Below are 24,029 nucleotides of genomic sequence, written 5' to 3' on the forward strand. Positions count from 1 at the left end.
CGGTTTTACTAGAGAGTGGGCCCATGCCTCGCCAGTGCTGTCGGCATCTGGATGACGGCTGCTTTTGTGAAGGATGTTTTGGGTGGTGATCTTGGCTCCATGGCGCAGGTCTTTGGTGCTCACTTTGATGAACTGCAAAGTATATTTGGGAGAATGGTGGAAGCACTATAGAGAATCCTGGTATTTGATAGAGCAATTTTCCTGGTGGGAGCCGGCCCACGGTTTGTAGAAATCCGGCTGTACGGTGTGTCGTCTATCCTGACTGACTCAAGAAGTGGGGGCCAGACAAGGAGTGTTTGTGGGCCTGGTCTCTTGTGAGCAGTAGGAGGCAAGTTCCCGATAGGGTTTGGGCATTGGCTGCTATACTTTAGCAATCTTGATTTGGAGGCTGTGCGCATCAGGTTCGACGGAGCACATTGTATCCAACCTACGACGTCTGCGGTTGAATTAGGCCCCGGCAACATGTCTTGTATGGCCCTGCTCTCGATGGTCTTTGTGAGGGGTTGGAGGTGGCTGATCGTATCGAGTCCTTCCCACCTCTCCCTCCCCCCGTCTGAGGCCTAGATTCCATGTTGCCTGGGGGTCGGGGAGATGGCATGGCAGAGATGAAGGCTCTTCATTTGATGGAACGTTTTGAGAGATTCTGGGGGTTGTTCAACAATTCTGTCATGACTTCGGCCTTTCCAAGTGACATAGATGGTGCTATTATCCTGCAGTTTCAATAATCCGGGACTTTGTTCCCTGTGATTGTGCTGTTGATTTCTTGTTGTTGCCTTTTGTCCTGGGAAGGGTAGGCAAGGTGTGAGCTCAGGAGTGAGGGTCGTCTGTCATCCTGTTTTAGCAAAATCTACATTGAGTTGGTAAAGTGATATGTGGTTTGCGCACAGTCTTGCTCCTGTTTTTTTATCTGCCGCAATCCTTGTAGATATGAGAAGGGAGTGCATTTTAGACCCCTCCATAATGAAGATAAGTAGAGCCATGGTGGGTGATGGGTGGTAGTGTTAGTTAAGACCCCATTGGATTGAGGATAACTCCCCCCCACCCCCACCCAGTTAGAACTAATTGTATCGGGTTTTTATTTTGCTTTTTCTGCCATTTTGAATTTTGAGAATCCATGTGCATCTCCTTCAAAGGCCCAGACAGATCATGTATCCTGTAGAATCCTCCTGATTCTTCCTTGGGGTTAGTTTGTTTTAGAGTTATTAGAGTAGGGGGAAATGAACAGGAGCAAACACCGGGGTGGGGGTGGTTAATCCTCGTTCAGATTTTCTGCATGCTGTGCCTCTATGCTGTTGGAGCCCTTCAGTCGTGTGGGGGTAAGTTTTATGGGAGACTTAGGCACCCTCCTCCAACTGGTCTTAGATTTGGTGTATTGATGATTCTTCCTCTGTTCAGTGGTGAGGTCTCCCTGACTGAGGCTGACGTGATTTTCTTTAGCATTAATGGGGGTGGTGCAGTGCCCTGGGTGGTAGGTTTTGGATTGTGCAGGGTGTCCTGGGGATACTGACTCCCATATATCAAAGGATGCTGGACTGGGCCAGGTTCAGTGCTATGGTTGTTACCCTGTTGCCCCCTTATGCTTCGGATGTCTCTGCTTGGAGACACTTGTTAGGGAGGTGCTGAGAGGCTGGGTTTGGCTTTTGATGTGGCTGAATATCCTTGGTTGATGGACTCTTTTGTGCATGAGGGCCTGGGATAAAGCCAGGTCCTGAACTGTGGGTGATACCCTGTTGCCCACTTTTATGGTTGGAACGTTCACTTGCCTGAATGAGCAGTCTTTTCTCTTCTACCTCAGTAGGTGGTGGGTGTGTACCTGGATGAATACGGATCTTTGGCTAGGTCCTGGTCCCCTTTTATCTTGTGATCTTCTGCTCATGGTTTATGTTCCACTTTTTCATCCTGTTTCAATAAGTTGCTGATGGCACTGACCATAATCCAAATGTATGGCTGCTGGTTTCTCTCAGCATAAATATGTGAAATAATTATAGTTCTATTCTGTGCTTGAGGTTGGGATTATTTTGCGTTGTTGGCGTATGTAAAACAACCTTTTAGAACTCTGGTTCTTGCATATTTTCTTTGTATTTTTCCTTTTTTTGATATGGTGGGTAAAAAAATCTGTGATGGTTCCTACAGGGGTACCGATTGGACTGTTTTATATGAGGAGAGGAGGTTGCAGTGTGTTGTGTCAATGGTGCCTCTGGTGTTGCTTGAGTTGAGGGAGATACGTATTGGGGCGCGCCCAAACATGGCACAAAAAAGTTATCCTGAATTCTTGTGGTAATTGCAATCAATCGCTGCGTGTTAAGATGTGAACTATTTCGCCATGTTTTCATAGCCTTATCCTTTTCTCCCTTGTTCTCTGGTGGTGTGGATAGAGGTATCAAGTTGTGACTAATGATTGTATTGAATCAGCCACATTGCTCTTCTCTTGTTCCCCTCTGAATTCATGAATATTGCAACTTTTTTCTTGCTGGGCTGTACCATTCCTGCTGTTTTATTGCGTATTTGTTCAAATGTAAAAGCTCGATAAATATACATTTCTAAAAAGAGAGTTGGGTTCTAAAGGATAGTTGATCAGTATTTCTACCTGCATACGAGGCCCATATGATTCACATTGCCACAAGGACAGACTTCCAGAGGGGAAGGTTTTCTAAGATGCCCCTGCGAGCTCACAGGCACAAGCCATCTGCCAGGATCTGGGAGGGAGAGATCAGTTAGCGGTTCCAAGTCTCTGTGGTTCACCATACAGGTATGCAGATGGGTGCTTACTCTCGGATTAAAAGGACCAAATTTGTGAGGATATGAAATGCGACTGAAATATTTGCTCAGCTTGTGCAAGGGGGAGGATCACCAGGAAAAAAATGTCACCATGAAAGACAGTTCTGGAGTTGGAAGTTACCCCAACTGGGGTTCAGAAAGGAAAAAGTATGGAATTAAATCCTCGGGAGCTAAAAATCACTTTAGACTGGGCCTGGTAAACTTGAATGACTTTTTAAGGGATAGTGTAAACTGGATTGTTCAGTTGTGTGAAGTAAAAGGGAAACATTTTGTTTTGTTTTTTTAAAGAATCAGGGGCGGGTTTCTACAATCCTGGGGCTAAGTGTTGACGCCATCGTAAACGCCGGAGCATTTTACGATGGCGTCATCCGCCCCTAGGACCAGTGATCCTGCACAGCACAAGAGGGCCAGCACGGCATGGAGTGCCTCACGCAGCTCCAGCTGTCGGTACAGGCGCCAGCATGGGCGGCGCGGATTCGCGCATGCACGCCACGGTCGACGTAAGCCCGCGCATGTGCGTGGGTTGCCTTCTCCGCGCCGGCTTCCAGGCAACTTGGCGGAGCCCTAAGGGGCCCGGCATGGAAGAACATACCGTGGGGCATCACGGTAGCATGGTGGTTAGCATCAATGCTTCACAGCTCCAGGGTCCCAAGTTCGATTCCCGGCTGGGTCACTGTCTGTGTGGAGTCTGCACGTCCTCCCCGTGTGCGTGGGTTTCCTCCGGGTGCTCCGGTTTCCTCCCACAGTCCAAAGTTGTGCGGGTTAGGTGGATTGGCCATGCTAAATTGCCCGTAGTGTAAGGTTAATGGGGGGATTGTTGGGTTACGGGTATACGGGTTACGTGGGTTTAAGTAGGGTGATCATTGCTCGGCACAACATCGAGGGCTGAAGGGCCTGTTCTGTGCTGTACTGTTCTAGATAATCCCCCCCCCCCCCCCCCCGATCGCGGGCCAAGGTCACCTTGGAGGCCCCCCACAGAGTTGGATCCCCCCTCCCCCACACCAGGACGGCCCCCGCAGCATGAACGCCGAGGTCCCGCCGGGTAGGCCACATGGGAACGACGCCGGCAGGACACTGCCGAACACGGCAGGCACTCGGCCCATCGAGAGCAGAGAATCGGCCGGGGGGTTGGCTGTGTTGAGCAGTCTCTGACCGGCGCCGCGGCAACTGCGCCAGCTCCATTGCTGGAGGACTGGCGTCGGAGCGGTGTTGCAGGATTTGTGGCCCCCCCACAGCGATTCCCCGACCCCGCGTGGGGTGGGAGAATCCCGCCCCCTTTACCTAAAAAAATAATGTTTAGTCAAAAGTGCTTATAGTCTGTTTGTTACAGCAAAAATCTTAAAATATGAAATATTGTTATGTAATATCCCGCACGAGTGCTTGTCTTCCCCATGGTCCTGTCGGAGTACGAGTTGCCCCGCTAGTGGTGGGATATCTGTTAACCCATGTATAGAAGGTTGGATAGTAAGGTACCGACAGGAGAGAGGAACCCAATAGTGTATACTGGGTTGTGTATATATCATTTGTGTAAATAAAACTGTGTTTTATTTTACTCGGTGTTAAATCCCCGTGTCCTTATTAAATTGTCATTTCATCTTTTTAGCTAGCAACGAGAAGTTTGAATTTCTTTTTGAAGCTTTCGGTGTCAATGTAGCCACCTAAAATGGACGCTGAGCTACAAAATAAGCCAAGCGCTAAGACTGCTGGGAAACAGACAGTTTAGCCAGACCAGCAGTCTGCAAAGAGAGTATTTTGCATTCTGCAAGCAGCAGAAACCAGTTTGGGCTCAGGTGAGAAGACCTTAGCTAGGTGCAAATGGCAAAACGCTTTGCATGCTAATGAGGCCATCAGACCTGAACACCCACACAATAGACACATTTGATTCTGAATGGACACATTTGAATCAAGGCCCAGACATCGAGGCACCAGAAACCTCCAAACAAAAGGGCATAAGAAACGCCCCCCCCCCCATCACGGAGACCCCCTCGCATTGGGGAATTAAAACAGTATCGATGAGGAATTGACCCAATAGGTATCCAAAGGTTAAAGCCCGCCCAAGAAGAGGGAAGGACAATGGGATCCCTATAAAAGACAGGGACCTCGTGTTGTCCGGTCTGTTTTCTGTGCTCCGGCTTAACTTCGGTCAAGGTCTGCTTTTCCGTGCTCCGGCCCTGACCAAGAACTTGAAGATCCAATCTGACTCCAGCCGTCGAGCACCAGCCGCCGAACCGTAAGTGCCAGTACGACGCTCGCTACGCGAACTAAGCCCGCTAGAACCCCCAGTGACCAGAACGCTTGCTGAAGGTTGCAGCCCAAGACCAGGACGAAGGCCTCGCTCCCTGACCTTGCCTGTTCCTGTTAGATAAGTATTCTGATTACTTTAGTTTAGTCATAGCTTAGTCTCTTAGTGTGTGCATGAATATTTATTATAACTGTATAATAAATATTATCGTTTGGACCTTACTAATCGGTGTATCGTCTTTATTACTTTGAACTTGACCTTGGAATACTCGTGACGGTGTCTATACGGCACCTGGCGACTCCTAAGCTGAATAAATACATAGAACAGAGCCTAGTGGTGTTAAGCACTTGGAAGTTAATACACCCCAATAAACGCGTTTTGCCCTCATAGCAAAACGTGCAACATTTAGTGGCGACATCCTGACGGGACACGGTTGTAAGTGGAAACCCCACACCGTCCAGGACCCTGAAATTTGAATTGGAACTCCAAATTACAGAGAAAGTAAGAAAGTAAAGAAAATCACGAGTATTCAAGGTGTTCAAACTAATAAGCGTAATTCGGAAGTGTGTTTAGTGCATGCGTACTAACAGGGCTGTAAGGTAAAACTGAAAGCATTTTTGTTGCGACAAACTTTCGGTAGTTTTGTGAACGGAACATAGTGTAAGCCGTACCCGTTTCTTGAAACACAACCCCAGCAACCCCCTGTTCCAAATTAACTAAAAGAGAGTCAGAGGAAATGGCCATGCAGGCAATGGAACGTCTGATGGATCCAGAAAGGTTTGTGGTCGCAGCGACCAGCAGCAGTAGCAGGGTAGGTCAGTGTCCCACGTGGGAGCTGGAACTCCGCAAGTATCTGCAAGGAAAGGGATGGCCCCTTTGGAAAGAGTTTTGTTTGAATGAGGAGACAGGTCCCGGAAGTATAGGACATATTGGTGGGAGAACCTCTCTCAAATTCACAAAAAGAACCTCAGTAAAGCACGTAAGCCGATGGCGATTGTGTCCTGTTTGGCACAGTTGCGAGGCACAGAGGAGGTCGTCAGGACGCTCCGGGCAGAATTAGAAGAAAGGAACCGAATGAGTAAGGTCGATGTCAGGGACATTGAGAAAGAGAATCTGGATCTAAAAGGGAAGTTGGTAGAGAAAGGTAGAGAGGTGGATGATGCCAAGAGGGCACACCAGTCTTGTCTAGCCCATCTCAGCAGTTCCCAGACCCAGTATGAAAAGGCTTATCAGGACGTGCAACGTGCCGTTCTGATAAGAGAGGAATCAGACAAGCAGGTGGAGGCGTTGCAGAGGCAATTCTCTGATCTCAAAGCAGCTTTGAGAGCACTCCATGCTGCAACCACAGAGCAAAGGCAAAGTACTGTGGATCACGCGAAATGCAGGAAACAGATTGCAGAGCTGCAATCGCTGCTTTCGGTGCAAAAGGTGCTTTGGAACCCAGTTAGATGGAGAATATGCCCCAGATTGGCAAGAATTAAGTGAAACAGCGCAGCGATATGTTCAGGGAACATGTGCGCCAGCAGCGCAACAGAAAAGGCAGGCACCCCCACCCCCCACAGATCAGATCATAACCGCACCCATGAATCCCGTAACCATGCAGAGGAAAGCTATAACAGAAGGCGCACCAGATATAACCTACACCACCCCCTTAACTGTAACCCAGCTCAGGGACGCATGTGAGAAGATCACTCCGTTCCTCCCCACCGCAGACCCCCACCAGTTTTTCGCTAAAGTGAAACAGCAGGCTACCATGTACGGCCTGGATGAGAGAGAGCAGGTTAAGCTCACAGTTCTGAGCTTAGACCAGTCAGTAGTAGCAGCCCTCCCCGACCCACAGAACGTTGCCGGAGGCACCCTCGAGGAGATGCACACCTCCATTTTAGATGCCATAGGGTATAATCGAGGTGACCCCGTAGAAGGACTTAATAAGTGCCGACAGAAAAGATCCGAACACCCCACAGCATTCGCAGGAAGGCTGTGGATTCATTTCAATGCAGTTTTCGGCGAGTTAAACAGAGCGCATTTGAACCAGGAAAATATGGTCAAATGGACGCGAACCATAATCTCACACGCGACAGAGGCAGGACAGAGCGCTTGCAACAGTTATGACCCCTCAGAAGAGGCCCATAATGAGAAATGGGTCCTGAAAAGGTTGTCCCGCGCTTGGGAGCAATCAATTCAGGGAAAGAGTAAGGTTCAATCCCCAGAAGAGGCTCAGGCTGCTGCAGATATTCAGGCAGTGAGAGAGCACCAGAAACCCGCATGGGTAAATGAAGGGAAGAGCAGCCCACAACAGAAAGGCCAGGAATGCTATAACTGTGGACAGTTAGGGCATTGGGCAAAAGAATGCAATGCACCCCAGCGATCTCAGAGAGGCCAGCAGGCAGGCACTCTGAACCGCAGTAAGGCAAAACCCATCCACAATGTAGCAGTACAGTCAGGACCCACCAATGTGGACGAGACGAACTGACGGTGTTCGGGCTCCCCCACTTGGGTCTGTGACACACTCTGGGATTCATCAGGGAGACCCGTAGTCACAGCCAGAGTAAAAGGGAAGCCCATAGAGTTACTGTGGAACACAGGAGGCTCCCGCACCACCATTAACTCTACGACCACGGCACACGCAGACACGTGGCCGACCACCTCCACCATTACACTCAGCGGGTTCACCGGACACTCGCAGCAGGGACACATCACAGCACCCGTAGCGATCCAGCTAGGGAACATCTCAACCAAACACCCCGTAGTTTTAGTAAATCTTCCCCGGACAGCAGAACACATCCTGGGGATAGATTTTATGAACGCTCATAGCTTGTCGTTCGACCCAGTGAACCAGTGTGTCTGGCGAATGGCTAGATCAGACAGAGCACCAGCCACCCTCACAGTAGGAGACTACGCTAATCGGATTAGCGCAGTGGGAGAGTACTCATTTGACCTGACTACACTCCACACCGACAGACAAATAAAAGCCCTACTGAACAAACACAGGACAGCATTTGCAAGTCACCGTCATGACTGTGGCAGAATGACTGGACCAGTTCACGTTACCGGACAGGACCCCCGACCACAGAAACAGTATAGATTCCCCCTGGAAGCAGAGGTGGAAATAGAAAAGGTGATAGGAAGCTTATTGGAGCAAGGTGTGCTCAGAACGGTAGCCTCGACCAATAATGCCCCTATTTGGCCAGTGAGGAAGCCCGATGGATCATGGCGTCTGACCATCGATTATCGGGAACTCAACAAAGTAACCCCCGCAGTAGCCCCAACGGTAGCTACTAGTCCCGAGACCATGCTCAAGCAGGGACTCAACTCCAAATACTTCACGGTATTGGACATCAGTAACGGATTCTGGTCAATACCATTGGCAAAAGCGTGCCAGTACAAATTTGCCTTCACTTTCAAAACACAGCAGTATACGTGGACATGCCTTCCACAAGGATTCCACAATTCCCCCTCCATTTTCCACCGACAGTTGGCAAGTGGTTTAGAGAAATTCTCCCGCCCCGAATGTCTGGTACAGTATGTAGACGACCTACTACTGCAGACAGACACAAAGGCAGAGCACATTACGCTTCTGGCCGAACTCCTGGAACTGTTGACTTCAATTGGATGTAAAGTTAACCCAAGAAAGGCCCAGATTTTGGAAACTAAAGTGATGTATTTGGGAACAATCATCACACACGGCAAACGCGAGATCGAATTCAAAAGAATTGATTCGATTGTCAAATTGCCCCTTCCCCAAAATGTATCAGCCCTCCGGTCGTTTTTAGGACTGGTTGGCTATTGTCGGAACCACATCGACGGATTCGCGACAAAAGCCGCCCCACTTTCAGACCTCCTTAAGAAAGGAGCCCCCTGGGAATGGCTTCCGCAGCATACAGGGGCTGTGGAGGAGTTAAAATGAGCCCTTAGCGCAGCACCCGCGCTGCTAGTCCCAGACCAACTTTCCCCCTATGCAATAGAGGTAGCGAGCACCGATCTGACCCTCTCGGCCGTGTTGCTTCAGGAACGGCACGAGCAGCTAAGACCAGTGGCTTATGCCTCCCGACTGTTAGACCCGGTAGAACAAAGATTCTCTGCCTGTGAGAGGCACCTCCTTGCTGTCTTCTGGGCAGTACAATACTTCTCATACATTACCGGACTCAACCCCATTACTATTCTGACCGAACACACACCCACACAGCTACTCCTAGACGGTCGACTGAAGGACGGTTCAGTTAGCCAGATTAGGGCAGCTAGATGGACACTACTTTTACAAGGACGGGACATTACAGTAAAACGGACCCGCACACACACATATTTAGCAGACAACCTCCAATACCCCGGACAGCCCCATGACTGTGAAATTGTAGCTCCCCTGCATAACACAGGACCCTTTATCGCAAAAACACCCCCCAGGAAGATAGGGAACCCAAAACAAAGCCCCCAACCCACAGACACGTGTGGACCCCTGAGGATTTATGTAGACGGTTCCTCCACAGTTTTAAATGGTGAGCGTATCACAGGATGCGGCATCTATGTCGAGGACGCGCAGGGGCGCGCTCTCGAAGAAATCGCTCTTAAACTACCAGGTCACTTAGGCGCGCAGGCAGCAGAGCTCGCGGCCATAGCGTATATAGTGGACCACCCCGCTTCTTTCCCCAGCCCAGCAGACATATATTCAGACAGCTTATATGTCTGTAATAGCTTAACAGATTTTCTGCCCCTGTGGAGGACACGAGGTTTTGTCTCCGCAGACGGGAAACCCCTTCCATCAGCCCCTCTACTCCAGCATATTTTAGAAAAAGCGAAGGACAGGACTTTCGGCATAATAAAGGTACGAAGCCACCATAGGTCATCACCCCCTGGGAATGTAAAAGCCGACGCACTGGCTAAGGCAGGTTCCAGGCGAGGACACTTATGGACCCCCCCAGCTAGCGCACCAGCTAGTGCCCCTGTGAGCGCAGTCCACATCTCACAGACAGATATTAAAGATCTTGTAGCAGCACAAAAGCAAGATCAGGACCTCAGGGAGGTTTTTAAAGGCAACTTTGTGCCAGAGTACGAGAGATTTAAACACGCACTGACCACACATGAGGGTGTGATCATTAAGGAACAACTTTATGTGGTCCCGCAGCAGGACAGGAATGCAATGATTGCTTTATTCCATGATAACCACGGGCATCAGGGAATTGATGCAACAACGAGGCACCTCAGGCAACTCTGTTGGTGGCCTCATCTCAGGACTGATGTAACGCATTACATTGAAAATTGCCTTATTTGTGCACAGAATAACCCGGAGCGGTATTCTAAGAAGGCACAACTTCGGCATACTCGCCCAGTTAACGGCCCCTGGACAAACCTCCAGATCGATTTTATAGGACCATTGCCCCCTTGCAGGAATGGCTATAAATACGTTCTGGTGGTCATCGACACCTTTACCAAATGGGTAGAGGCATTCCCCTCTAGAACAAATACAGCAAAGACAGCTGCAAAGATCCTGACCCACCACATCTTCACGAGATGGGGTTTACCCCGAAGTATCGATTCGGACCAGGGATCTCACTTTACAGGACGGGTCATGAAGAACGTCCTGACAATATTTGGAATAAAACAAAATTTTCATATTGCGTATCATCCACAGTCCAGCGGGATTGTGGAGCGCATGAATCGGACTCTAAAAACTACCCTTAGAAAAATGGTTCAGGAGAATAACTCCACATGGGATTCAGTGCTCCCATTTGCACTCATGTTCATAAGGAACACTGTTTCCACTTCCACAGGCTACATACCACACACACTCATGACCGGACGCCCTATGAAAGGTACAGAATTCCTTTTAGGACTGGACATGACCAGCCCCGAGGTGACGGCCCTCACACACGAAAAGACGGTTAAAGACTTAGTTGAGACTGTGAGGTCTGCACAGATTGCAGCCGCAGTTCAGCTAGGCAAACGCCGTCAACAATGCACCGCTTGTTTTAATAAGACCGTACACCCCACAGAATTCCAGGTTGGGCAACAGGTAATGTTATCTGTTTACAACCCCAGCAATTTTTTGGCTCCAAAATATTCCGGTCCATACTCAATTTCGGATAAAATTAGCCCCTCAGTTTACAGGGTAAAATATCCTAATGGGAAGACCGCGTGGTTCCATATCAACCAGTTAAAGGCATATGGAACACAGTCTAACCATGCTCATCATGTACTGCTAGATGCAACAGAACACTTCACCCCGCCCACTAGAGACACTTTTCCACCATCCCCCTCACAGACCAGTTCATCAACGGACTCGCCCACGACTCCGCCCACAGACCACGACAGACCACGCCCCGAAACGCCCACAAGCTGCCACAGCAGAGACAGCAGGACTGACACTGACTCTGAGGACAGCGACAGCACACAGCCATACAGCCCACACTGCACCAACTACGACCCCGACTCCAGTGACCCCATGGAAGTCACTTACCTTAAAAACCCAGACCCACCACCCGACCCCGACAACCCCGACAACACACTTGACACAACACTATGGCACAGGGACAATTCATACAGACTTGTCCGCAATGACGAAAGTGACCCCCGGTCACACAATTCGAAAATAGCATGCCTGATCCACACAAGGGTGTGGGATCCGGGAGAGCAGGACGACACGGTGTCTGACTCCCGATACGGCAACCCCTTTGTGACCCTGTTCAGAGAGACAGAGGAAAAGTGAGGTGTCCAGATGATGTAAAATAGGAATCGTTTGAGGGAAACGATGTCCTTTCTGATGGAACCTGCACGTATGTTTGTCTTCGTTTTATGTTTGTTTTGTTTCAGGAAATGTAAATGGTTCAGTTGGAGGATGGACATCTTCTTTTCAGCTGAAAAGATTGTGACCACCTCACATACACGTTAGCTTGTCCGCCGATACCTTTGAGAACTTCGGTTCCAAAACACCAGTTTGATTGGAGATCTTTTCAAAGTTGTAAGGCTTGTGACCACCTTACACACACAATAGTTTCTCTGCCGAAACCTCTGAGAACTTCTATGATGAGCAGCTCACCTTATCGTCTGAAATGTCTGAAGCCCAGCTCATTTCCCAAAAGGAGCATCTTGGCTCCTCCATTGTTTTTAGGTGCCCCTCTATTCGGTGAATAGAGGCTGCAAGTCACGGTTAACACATTCGTACCCGTTTACTCCAGGTTACTCAGGCAGTGGACAAACGGCACTGAGGACCCGCCCTGTCTGAGAACCCACTTTGGTCAGCCAAGCTCGGGTACGGCACAGCACGCCCTATCCGGGGATCCCATCCAACTCGTACCCGTCGCGGCCCATACGCAACTCATTCGGACGTTTCTTTCACAATTTTGTTTTCATTTTTCGTTAGGCAGCCCTTAGGCCGCCATCCCACATGCTATTTACATCCGGGAACATTCGGATGGTAAATGAGCAAAGCCTGCGAGACGGCTCGCAGGAGAAGGATTGTTAGGTGTATTCTGGTCTTCAAATTCGCTTTTGAAAAAAAAAAATGAGGGGAGTCACAGGGTGTGACTTGGCCAGTCATTTTTAAAGGGTCAATCGGAATTTAAAAGACAGATGCACTAACAGGTAAAGATCTTAAACTGTGTATTGACAGATACTGTGCTTGATCCCATAGCTTTCGAAGGACGAGACAGGGATCGAAGCAAGGATTGTCCATACAGGAGGAAGAAAGAAGGAAAACCAAGTTGAAGATGATGGAAGCTCACCTATTGTTGTTAACTGTTATATCTGTTTGTGTGGAAACAAAACACGTTTCCCCCACAACCCCCACCGTAAATGTTTCCCTTACAACCACTCCCCAGTGCTCAGCTCTGATCAGTGAGGTTCAGACCTGGTGCACTAAATTTATGACATGGTACTCCATGTCATACGTAATCGAATCACTACTGGTGATTGCGATCCTCGTTATCCTTGTACAGACCCTCAGGTTGAGGAAGTGGAAGAGGAGAGCCTCCCGTTCTTGCCCTTCCGTCTATGGAGTTCGATCTCCGATTTTCCGATTTCATCAATCCCCTCTGCCCCATGATGAATAAAGAACTGTGTAATGAATAAAAATTCAACCCTGTATTGTATTGTCCTATACTCGACTGCCGAGTTAGGAAATGTGATGTTGTGGTGTGAATGGTTAAGGTTTTAGAGTGTGAGGAAATGTTTAAGTAAGTTAGGGATAATGGTGATAGGTAGAGGTTCCCAGTTTATGGTAATGCATGTCCCCTTTGACATAGCACCAAGTAGAAATGTAAGGTAAAAATTTTCTTCCCATAGTTTAAGATAGAGTAGCCCAGGAACTGGCAAGAGGTCAGGGGACACAAAGAAGGCAACCCAGATGCACTCAAGGCGACGTACATAGGTGATCCTTCACAATATTTTGATTGTGAGGATCACAAGGAGGGAATGTAGCCACCTAAAATGGACGCTGAGCTACAAAATAAGCCAAGCGCTAAGACTGCTGGGAAACAGACAGTTTAGCCAGACCAGCAGTCTGCAAAGAGAGCATTTTGCATTCTGCAAGCAGCAGAAACCAGTTTGGGCTCAGGTGAGAAGACCTTAGCTAGGTGCAAATGGCAAAACGCTTTGCATGCTAATGAGGCCATCAGACCTGAACACCCACACAATAGACACATTTGATTCTGAATGGACACATTTGAATCAAGGCCCAGACATCGAGGCACCAGAAACCTCCAAACAAAAGGGCATAAGAAACGCCCCCCCCCCATCACGGAGACCCCCTCGCATTGGGGAATTAAAACAGTATCGATGAGGAATTGACCCAATAGGTATCCAAAGGTTAAAGCCCGCCCAAGAAGAGGGAAGGACAATGGGATCCCTATAAAAGACAGGGACCTCGTGTTGTCCGGTCTGTTTTCTGTGCTCCGGCTTAACTTCGGTCAAGGTCTGCTTTTCCGTGCTCCGGCCCTGACCAAGAACTTGAAGATCCAATCTGACTCCAGCCGTCGAGCACCAGCCGCCGAACCGTAAGTGCCAGTACGACGCTCGCTACGCGAACTAAGCCCGCTAGAACCCCCAGTGACCAGAACGCTTGCTGAAGGTTGCAGCCCAAGACCAGGACGAAGGCCTCGCTCCCTGACCTTGCCTGTTCCTGTTAGATAAGTATTCTGATTACTTTAGTTTAGTCATAGCTTAGTCTCTTAGTGTGTGCATGAATATTTATTATAACTGTATAATAAATATTATCGTTTGGACCTTACTAATCGGTGTATCGTCTTTATTACTTTGAACTTGACCTTGGAATACTCGTGACGGTGTCTATACGGCACCTGGCGACTCCTAAGCTGAATAAATACATAGAACAGAGCCTAGTGGTGTTAAGCACTTGGAAGTTAATACACCCCAATAAACGCGTTTTGCCCTCATAGCAAAACGTGCAACAGTCAATCAGGATCAAAGCAGGTTGATCTACATTTCACTCCAGTCCCAGGCTATGTGATTTACTCTAAATATCCCTATGAAACTAGGAATAGCCAATAGCTGTTACATTGTCACATCCAAAACCCATTTAAAAATAAAAGTGGCCACAGCCTTGGCTATTCATTCTGGTCAAATACACTGGGTGGTCTAATGTCACCGAGCTGCTGTATTGTATTATCGGATTGATTTCTCACAATTCTGGTTTAGCTCAGTTAGCTGGACAGTTGGTTCAGTTTTTTAAAAATAATTTTTATTCAAATTTTCAACAAATTCTAACCAACACAACAAAGAAAAACAGTAACACCCCCCAAATACAAAAGCAATAAATTAACAAAAAATAAATGAGCATAAAACCATGAAACTACGCCCCTATAGCAAACACGTAGCCCCCCCCCCCCCCACCACCACCCCCAGTTGCTGCTGAAGTTGACCACCCTCTAATGCTCCACCAGGAAGTCTAGAAACGGCTGTCACCGCCGGCAGAACCTTTGCACCGACCCACTTAGGGCAAACTTGACCCTCTCCAGTTTAATGAACCCAGCCATGTCGCTGATCCAGGATTCCGCGCTCGGGGGCTTTGCATCCCTCCACTGTAAAAGAATCCTGCGCCGGGCTACCAGGGACGCAAAGGCCAGAATACCGGCCTCTTTCGCCTCCTGCACTCCCGGCTCCGCTGCTATCCCGAAAACTGCGAGCCCCCAGCCCGTCTCCACCCTGGAGCCAACCACCCTTGACAAGGTCCCAGCAACCCCTCTCCAGAAGCCCTCCAATACCGGACAAGCCCAGAACATGTGGGTGTGATTTGCTTGGCTCCTTGAACACCTGCCACACCTGTCCTCTCCCCCAAAGAACCGGCTCAGCCTGGTCCCAGTCATATGCACCATATGCAGCACCTTTAGTTGAATTAAACTAAGCAGTGCGCAAGAGGAGGAGGAATTCACCCTCCCCAGAGCATCCCGAAAGCACCCTGTCCTGAAACACCCTTGGTGGCAACAGTGGAAACTCTGCCACCTGCCGCCTAACAAACGCCCTAATCTGCATATACCTGAAGGTGTTCCCTGGGAGAAGACCGAACCTCCCCTCCAACTCCTCTAAGGTCGCAAACTTCCCATCGAGAAAGAGGTCCCCATGCCGCCTGATACCTGCCCTGTGCCAGCTCAAAAACCCTCCGTCCATCCTCCCTGGTACAAACCGGTGGTTCCCCCGTATCGGGGACCATACTGAAGCCTTCACCTCCCCCCTATGCCTCCTCCATTGCCCCCAGATTTTGAGGGTAGCCACCACTACCGGACTCGTAGAATACCTTGCTGGGGGGAGTGACAATGGCACCGTCACCAGCACCTCTAAGCTCGTGCCCACACAGGACGCCACCTCCAATCTCTTCCATGCCGCCCCCTCCCCCTCCATCACCCACCTACGTATCATTGCCACGTTTGCAGCCCAGTAGTACCCACACAGGTTGGGCAACGCCAACCCACCCACTTCCCTCCCCTGCTCCAAGAATACCCTCCTCACCCTCGGGGTCTTCTGTGCCCACACAAACCCCGTAATACTCCTACTGACCCTCCTAAAAAAAGCCTTCGGGATCATGATGGGTAGACACTGGAAGAGGAACAGAAACCTCAGGAGCACCGTCATTTTAACCGACTGGATCCTGCCCGCTAGGGAGAGTGGCAACACATCCCACCTTCTAAACTCCTCCTCCATCTGCTCCACCAGCTTCGTAAAGTTTAGCCTATGCAGGGCCCCCCAGCTCCTGGCGATCTGGACCCCCAGGTACCTGAAACTCCTCTCCGCCCTTTTCAGCGGAAGCTCCCCTCTCTCTCTCTCCTGGTCCCCCATATGCACCACGAACAGCTCACTCTTCCCCACATTGAGCTTATACCCAGAGAAGTCCCCGAGCTCCCCAAGAATCCTCATCACCTCCGGCATCCCCCTCCGCCGGATCTGCAACGTACAGCAATAAATCATCTGCGTACAACGACAGCCGGTGCCCCCCCCCCCCCCCCCCCCCCCGGCCGCACTATTCCCCTCCAGTTCCTCGTTTCCATCAGCGCCATGGCCAGGGGTTCGATCGCCAACGCAAACAGTAGGGGAGACAGGGGGCACCCCTGCCTCGTCCCCCGGTACAACCGAAAGTTCTCCGACCTCCTCCCATTCATCACCACACTTGCCAAGGGGCCTCATACAACAGCCTCACCCACCTAATAAATCCCTCACCAAACCCGAACCTCCTCAAAACCTCCCACAGGTATCTCCACTCCACTCTGTCAAAGGCCTTCTCTGCATCCATCGACGCCACTATCTCCGCCTCCCCGTACACCGCCGGCATCATTAAGCCATTGAGAAGCCGCCGCACATTAACGTTCAACTGCCTCCCCTTCACAAAACCCGTTTGATCCTCGGCACCACATCCTGCGGCACCACGTCCTCCACCCTCCTGGCCAATATCTTGGCCAGCAGTTTCGCTCCACATTGAGGAGCGAAATCAGCCTGTATGACCCACACTGGAGGGGGTCCTTATCCTGCTTCAGAATCAATGCAATTAACGCCCTGGACATCATCAGGGGCAAAGCCCCCCCTCCCTTGCCTCATTCAAGGTCCTCACTAGCAGCGGGCCCAGTAGGACTGAAAACTTCTTATAAAATTCCACCGGAAACCCATCGGGCCCCGGTGCCTTCCCTGACTGAATACTCCCCATCACATTGACCAGCTCCTCCAGCTCAACTGGCGCCCCCAGACCCTCCACCTGCTCCTTCCCTACTCTCGGGAACTCTAGCTTGCCCAAAAAGCGGTCCATTCCACCCTACTCCTCAGGGGGCACTGACAGGTATAACTCCTCATAGAAGGTCCTGAACACTCCGTTAATGCCCCTTGCACTCCGCACCAGATTCCCTCCTCCGTCCCTAACTCCCCCTATCTCCCTCGCCGCCTCCCACTTGCGGAGCTGGTGGGCCAGCATCCGACTCGCCTTCTCCCCGTATTCGTATACCGCCCCTTGCGCCGTCCTCCACGGCACCTCCGCTTTCCTGGTGGTCAATATATCAAACTCCGCTTGGAGACTACGACGCTTCCTCAATAGCCTTTCTTCTGGGACCTCCGCGTACCTCCTGTCCACCCTCACCATCTCTTCCACCAACCTCTCCCTCTCCCTTTTCTCCCCCCTCTCCCGATGCGCCCTAATGGAAATCAGCTCCCCCCTAACCACCGCCTTCAACGCCTCCCAGACCACCCCCACCTGCACCTCCCTATTATCATTAGTTTCTAAATACCCCTCTATGCACCTCCGGACCTGCCCGCATACCCCCTCGTCCGACAGCAGCCCCACCTCTAACCACATCGGGCGTTGGTCCCTCCCCTCCCCCAGCTCTAGATCCACCCAATGCGGGGCGTGATCTGAGATAGCTATCGCCGAATATTCCGCCCCTACCACCCTCGGAATCAACGCCCTGCGCAAGACAAAAAAGTCAATCCGGGAGTAAGCCTTACGGGAGAAGAACGAGAATTCCCTACCCCCAGCCTCATAAACCTCCAAGGACCACCCCTCCCATCTGGTCCATGAACCCCCTCAGCACTGTGGTCGCCGCCGGCCTCTTACCCATCCTGGACCTGGAGCGATCCAGTGCTGGGTCCAGTACTGTATTGAAATCTCCTCCCACTATCAAATTTAAGGTCTTAAGGTCTGGAATCCGGCCCAGCATACGCCGCATAAAGCCTGCATCGTCCCAATTTGGGGCGTACACGTTAACCAGCACCACTCGCTCCCCCTGGAGCTTACCGCTTACCATCACATATCTGCCACAACTATCCACCACCACACTCGATACCACAAACGACATACTCTTCCCCACCAAAATCGCCAGCCCCCGGTTCCTCGCATCCAACCCCGAATGGAACACTTGCCCTTTCTCAACCTTACCTGATCCGCCACCCTAAGGTGCGTCTCCTGGAGCATGGCCACATCTGCCCCCAGCCCCTTCAAATGTGCAACCACCCGGGCCCGCTTGACCGGCCCATTCAGCCCCATTACATTCCATGTGACCAGCCGAATCGGGGGGCTATTCACCCTCCCTCTCCGCTGGTCAGCCATAACTCTTCCTCGGCCAACCACATGCCCGCAGTCCCCGCACGGCCCGTTCCCCACAGTGGCAGATCCTCATACCGACCCCCCAGGCACCATCAGTTCCCCTTCGGCCTTTCCAGCAGCAGCCCGGTAGCCCCCCCCCCCCCCCCCCCCCCCAAACACCTCCCTACCCCCCACCCCCTACCCACCCTAGCTAGGGCCCCCTCTAGCTGCGTTGCCCCTCTCATTGTACTTCCGTAAGTCAGCTGACTCCTGCTGACCCCGGCTGCTCCCGACTCCCCCCGGTGTAACCCAACCACCGTTCCCCCCCGACCGGCACAGCCTCCTCCCATTCCGACTCCAGCACGGGAAGAAACTCGCGCCTCCAGCTTAAACCCCGCCCCTCGACCCAAAACGCGGGAAGAGAAGGCCTGTGCCACAACGGGCCTACAAAACATCCCCCAAGCTTTCCCACAAGAAAGAAAAACCAAAAACCAACAGAAAAGAGCAAGGGAGAACAGAGCTTCTGAACACTATACATCAGTCCCCAACCCCCCCTTAATCCTCAGTCCGAGTCCAGCTTTTCTGCCTGGACAAAGGCCCAGGCCTCATCCGGGGAGTCAAAGTAGTCCTGGTGGTCTTTATAAGTGACCCAAAGGCGCGCCGGCTGTAACAGGCCAAACTTCACCCCTCTCTTGTGCAGCATTGCCTTCGACTGGTTATAACCAGCCCTCTTTTTCGCCACCTCCGCACTCTAGTCCTGGTAAATTCGGACCTCTGCATTCTCCCACCTGCTGCTCCTCTCCTTCGTAGCTCACCTCAGCACACATTCTCGGTCGACAAACCGGTGAAACCGCACTAGCACCGCCCTTGGCGGCTCGTTCGGCTTAGGCCTCCTCACCAACACTCGATGGGCCCCCTCCAGCTCCAAGGGCCCTTGGAAGGACCCCGCTCCCATTAGCAAGTTCAGCATCATGACCACGTAGGCCCCCAAGTCCGATCCCTCTAGTCCCTCCGGGAGGCCCAGGATCCGCAAATTCTTCCGCCGCGAGCGGTTCTCCATTTCCTCCAGCCTCGCCTGCCATTTCTTGTGGAGCGCCTCGTGCGACTCCACCTTCACTGCCAGGCCTAGGATTTCGTCCTCATTCTCCGAGGCCTTTTGCCGGACCTCGCGGATCTCTGCCCCCTGGGCCGTCTGAGTCGCTGTGAGCTTGTCAAGTGAGGCCTTTAGGGGTTCCAGCAGCTCAGCTTTCAGCTCCCTGAAGCAGCGATGGAGCAGCTCCTGTGCCCACTACTTCCACGCTGCCGATTCCCCGCCCGCCGCCATCTTGGTCTTCCTCCCTCGCACCTTTCTCTGCTCCAAAGTTGATTTTTTGACCGCTCCGCTCCTGGTCCAGTCCATTCACCGGCAGAGAGGCACAGCTGATGTCTTCCCACACTGGGAAAAGTCTGACCAGCGCCGGTACGGGCCCTTAAAAGAGCCCAAAAGTCCGAAAATAGTGGGAGCCTCCGAACGTGCGGCTTAGCTCCGCATCACCGCAACCAGAAGAACGGACAGTTGGTTCATGACGCAGAGCGAGGCCAAAAGCATGGGTTCAATTCCAATACCAGCTGAGGTTATTCATGAAGGCTCAACAAACACAGAGGGAGGGGTAAAATAAGAGGGATGAAGATGAAAAGAGATGCGTGTCCTTGCTTCCAATGTTGAAGTAATTCCAGTAGGCTATCCTCCCAGACAAGCAGGCTGCTTAGAGACAGTGGACTGGTTCATATTTAAGAACTCAGCGACCAACTTAAATGAGTATGTCACCACTGTCACAGACTTTATCAACAAATGTGTGGATGACTGAGTGCCAAAGAAAGCGGTACGTACGTTCCCCAACCAGAAACCATGGCTCAATTGTGAGATTGACTCCCGACTGAAGGACAGGTCTGAGGCGTTCAGGTCAGGCGACCCTGACCTATACAAGAAATCCAGGTACGACCTCCGCAAAGCCATCCTAGATGCCAGGAGAGAATATCAGACCAAGCTAGAGTCATAGACTAGCGTTACAGACTCTCGGCGGTTGTGGCTAGGCCTAAACAACATAACGAGCTACAAAGCGAAATCGAGCAGTATCTCCAGCAGCAGCGCACCCTTCCCCGATGAACTCAATGCATTCTATGCTCGGTTTGAGCAGGTAACCAATGATCCACTGTTGAGTGCCCCAGCAGCCCATAACATACCTATACCTGCTCCTACCATCACAGCTTCCGAAGTCAGATTGGCCTTCCTGAAAGTGAACCCTTGGAAGGCGACGGGTCCAGACGGGATCCCTGGTCGTGCACTCAGAGCCTGTGCGAACTAGCTGACAGATATGTTCGCGAACATCTTTAACCTGTCCCTACTCCGCTCCAAGATCCCCACCTGCTTCAAGAAGACCACCATCATACCGGTGCCAAAGAAGAACCAGGCAACGTGCCTCAATGACTTCAGTCGTAATGAAATGTTTCGAGAGGTTGGTCATGAAGCATCACCTCCATAGTCCCAGAACGCCTTGATCCACTGCAATTCGCATACCACCGTAACCAGTCCACAGCAGATGCCATCTCCTTGGCCCTACACCCATCTTGACAACAAGGACTCCTACATCAGACTCCTATTTATTGACTACAGCTCCGCCTTCATCACCATAATCCCAGCCAAGCTCATATCAAAGCTCCAAATCTTAGGACTTGGCTCTTCACTCTGCAACTGGATCCTCGACTTTCTGACCCACAGACCACAATCAGTAAGAATAAACAACAACACCTCCTCCACAATAGTCCTCAATACCGGGGCCCCGCAAGGCTGCGTACTTAGCCCCCTACTCTACTCCCTGTACACACACAACTGCGTGGCAAAATTTGGTTGCAACTCCACCTACAAGTTTGCTGATGAAATGACCATAGTGGGCCAGATCTCGAATAACGACGAGTCAGAATACAAGAGGGAGATAGAGAACCTGGTGGAGTGGTGTAGCGACAACAATCTCTCCCTCAATGCCGGCAAAACTAAAGAGCTGGTCAGTGACTTCAGGATCAAAGTACTGTACACACCCCTGTCAGCATCAACAGAGCCGAGGTGGAGATGGTTAGCAGTTTCAAATTCCTAGGGGTACACATCTCCAAAAATCTGTCCTGGTCCACCCTCGTAGACGCTACCACCAAGAAAGCACAACAGCGCTTATACTTCCTCAGGAAACTAAGAAAATGCGGCATGTCCATAGAACATACAGTGCAGAAGGAGGCCATTCGGCTCATCGAGTCTGCATCGACCCACTTAAGCCTTCCCTTCCACTCTATCCCCATAACCAAATAACCCCTCCTAACCATTTTGGTCACTCAGAGCAATTTATCATGGCCAATCCACCTAACTTGCACGTCTTTGGACTGTGGGAGGAAGCCAGAGCACCCGGAGGAAATCCACGCAGACACGGGGAGAACGTGCAGACTCCACACAGATAGTGACTCAGAAAAGAATCGAACCTGGGACCCTGGCGCTGTGAAGCCACAGTGCTATCCACTTGTGTTACCGTGATGTCCACATTAACTCTTACCAACTTTTACAGATGCACCCTAGGAAGCATCCTATCTGGCTGCATCACAGCCTGGTATGGCAATTGCTCGGCCCAAGACCGCAAGAAACATCAGAGAGTCGTGAACACAGCCCAGTCCATTACACAAACCTGTCTCCCATCCAATGACTCCATCTACACCTCCCACTGCCTGGGGAAAGTGGGCAGCATAATCAAAGACCCTTCCCACCCGGCTTACTCGCTCTTCCAATTTCTTCCATCGCGCAGGAGATACAAAAGTCTGAGAACATGCACGAACAGACTCAAAAACAGCTTTGTCTCCACTATTACCAGACTCCTAAACGACCCTCTTATGGATTGACCTCATTAACACTACCCCCTGTATGCTTCACCCGATGCCAGTGTTTATGTAGTTACATTGTGTACCTTGTGTTGCCTTATTATGTATTTTCTTTTCATGTACTTAATGATCTGTTGAGCTGCTCGCAGAAAAGTACTTTTCACTGTACCTTCGTTCATGTGACAATGAACAAAATCCAAATCCAATCCTAGGATGCTTAGAGATCGAAACCACCGATGTGGTTTTAGAGATCATCAGGCTGTAGCATTCAGCCAGTACTCCCAAACAGTGAGATTTCTTCCAGAGAGACACTTTGACTTTTATTAACCTGGGTCTTCACTCAAAGGAACAGCCTCAGGCCTGTTTAATTCTTAAGATTTTCTTTGTCTCGCCTCAAAGCCAGTTCTCAGCCTGAATTTTAATTTTACTTGGTTTCCAGTCTCACTAGAATATCCTCCAGCTTTACTGTGGAAGGAGCAGAATTCCCAATACAAGATTTTCAGAGAAGAGTAAACATTTCAGTGAGAGAAACTCAAAGAGCTTTTTGCAGCTCCAAGTTCAAAATGAAGCTAAACAAAAAACCATAGTCTCGCAGAGGAAGGAACATTTCAGAGGAAAACCTGACCAATCAGCACGATCCATTGACAAGGCCCAGTAATTCAAAACTGACCATTGGCCGACGGCCAAGTCCATCAAGGAGCGTCATTGTGAGATTTTCCTGCAGCCTTGTCGGGGTCCAGCTTCCCTCCTCTCAATCAACCCCTGCCTTCCATCGTTAATCTTCCTTGTGTACCTCCTTGCCCCTCTGCTTGCCATCTTGAGCCCTCACCCTACACCCGGCTTGTCTTTGTTTGCCTAACCCATCCCACCCTTCCTCACCTCGCACCCTTCACATCTTTGTTGCGATGGCTGCATGGATCCCTCAGTACAATGTTGTCCAGATGTATACTGGTGAGTGGCACCAGTGGGGCAGAAGACCCTTGTAGTCCCCAACACGAGGTACTGTACAGATCTGAATCAGTCACACAGGAGTGTCCACGGGTCCAGCAGCTTGGTGCTGTCCATAAAGACCAGCTCGGTATGGAGACGGAGGGCAGGAACCAGTCTGTCCCGGCAGAGTAGTGAACAGTGCATCAGGAGCACTGCAGCATTATAGCTGGTAGGACCTTCATGGTGCACCACCTCCAAGACTCTGGTGAACTGTGGGCCATGTGGTCCATGACACACTTTCCATGCTGGGTTTGACCCCAACATGATTTCCCGCTGACGTGATGCCAGATTGGAAGGCCTGACGGGATTCTGGCAGAAAGCTGTTTTAATGAGCATAAGATGCAAATGAATGCAAAGAGAATTCATGCCCCCTCCCAGCGGAAGAGCGATCCCCCATTAACCTGCCATTGGGAGAATTACAAGAAGATTTTATGCTAGTGGGTTTCTGGCTTTTTGGCTTCTGATAGATTCTCTGCTCCCGCCCACAACCAAACCTGCCATGTGTGGGATGAGAGAATTCTGTCTGAATCAGTGAACTGCTGATTAAAATGACTTTATTTTACAAGCACATGTTAGAACGAGTGAAACAGAGCTTGCAATGATTCCTCCCTCCATGATACA

Source organism: Scyliorhinus canicula, chromosome 4, assembly GCF_902713615.1.
Source record: "Scyliorhinus canicula chromosome 4, sScyCan1.1, whole genome shotgun sequence".
In the NCBI taxonomy this organism is placed as follows: Eukaryota; Metazoa; Chordata; class Chondrichthyes; order Carcharhiniformes; family Scyliorhinidae; genus Scyliorhinus; species Scyliorhinus canicula.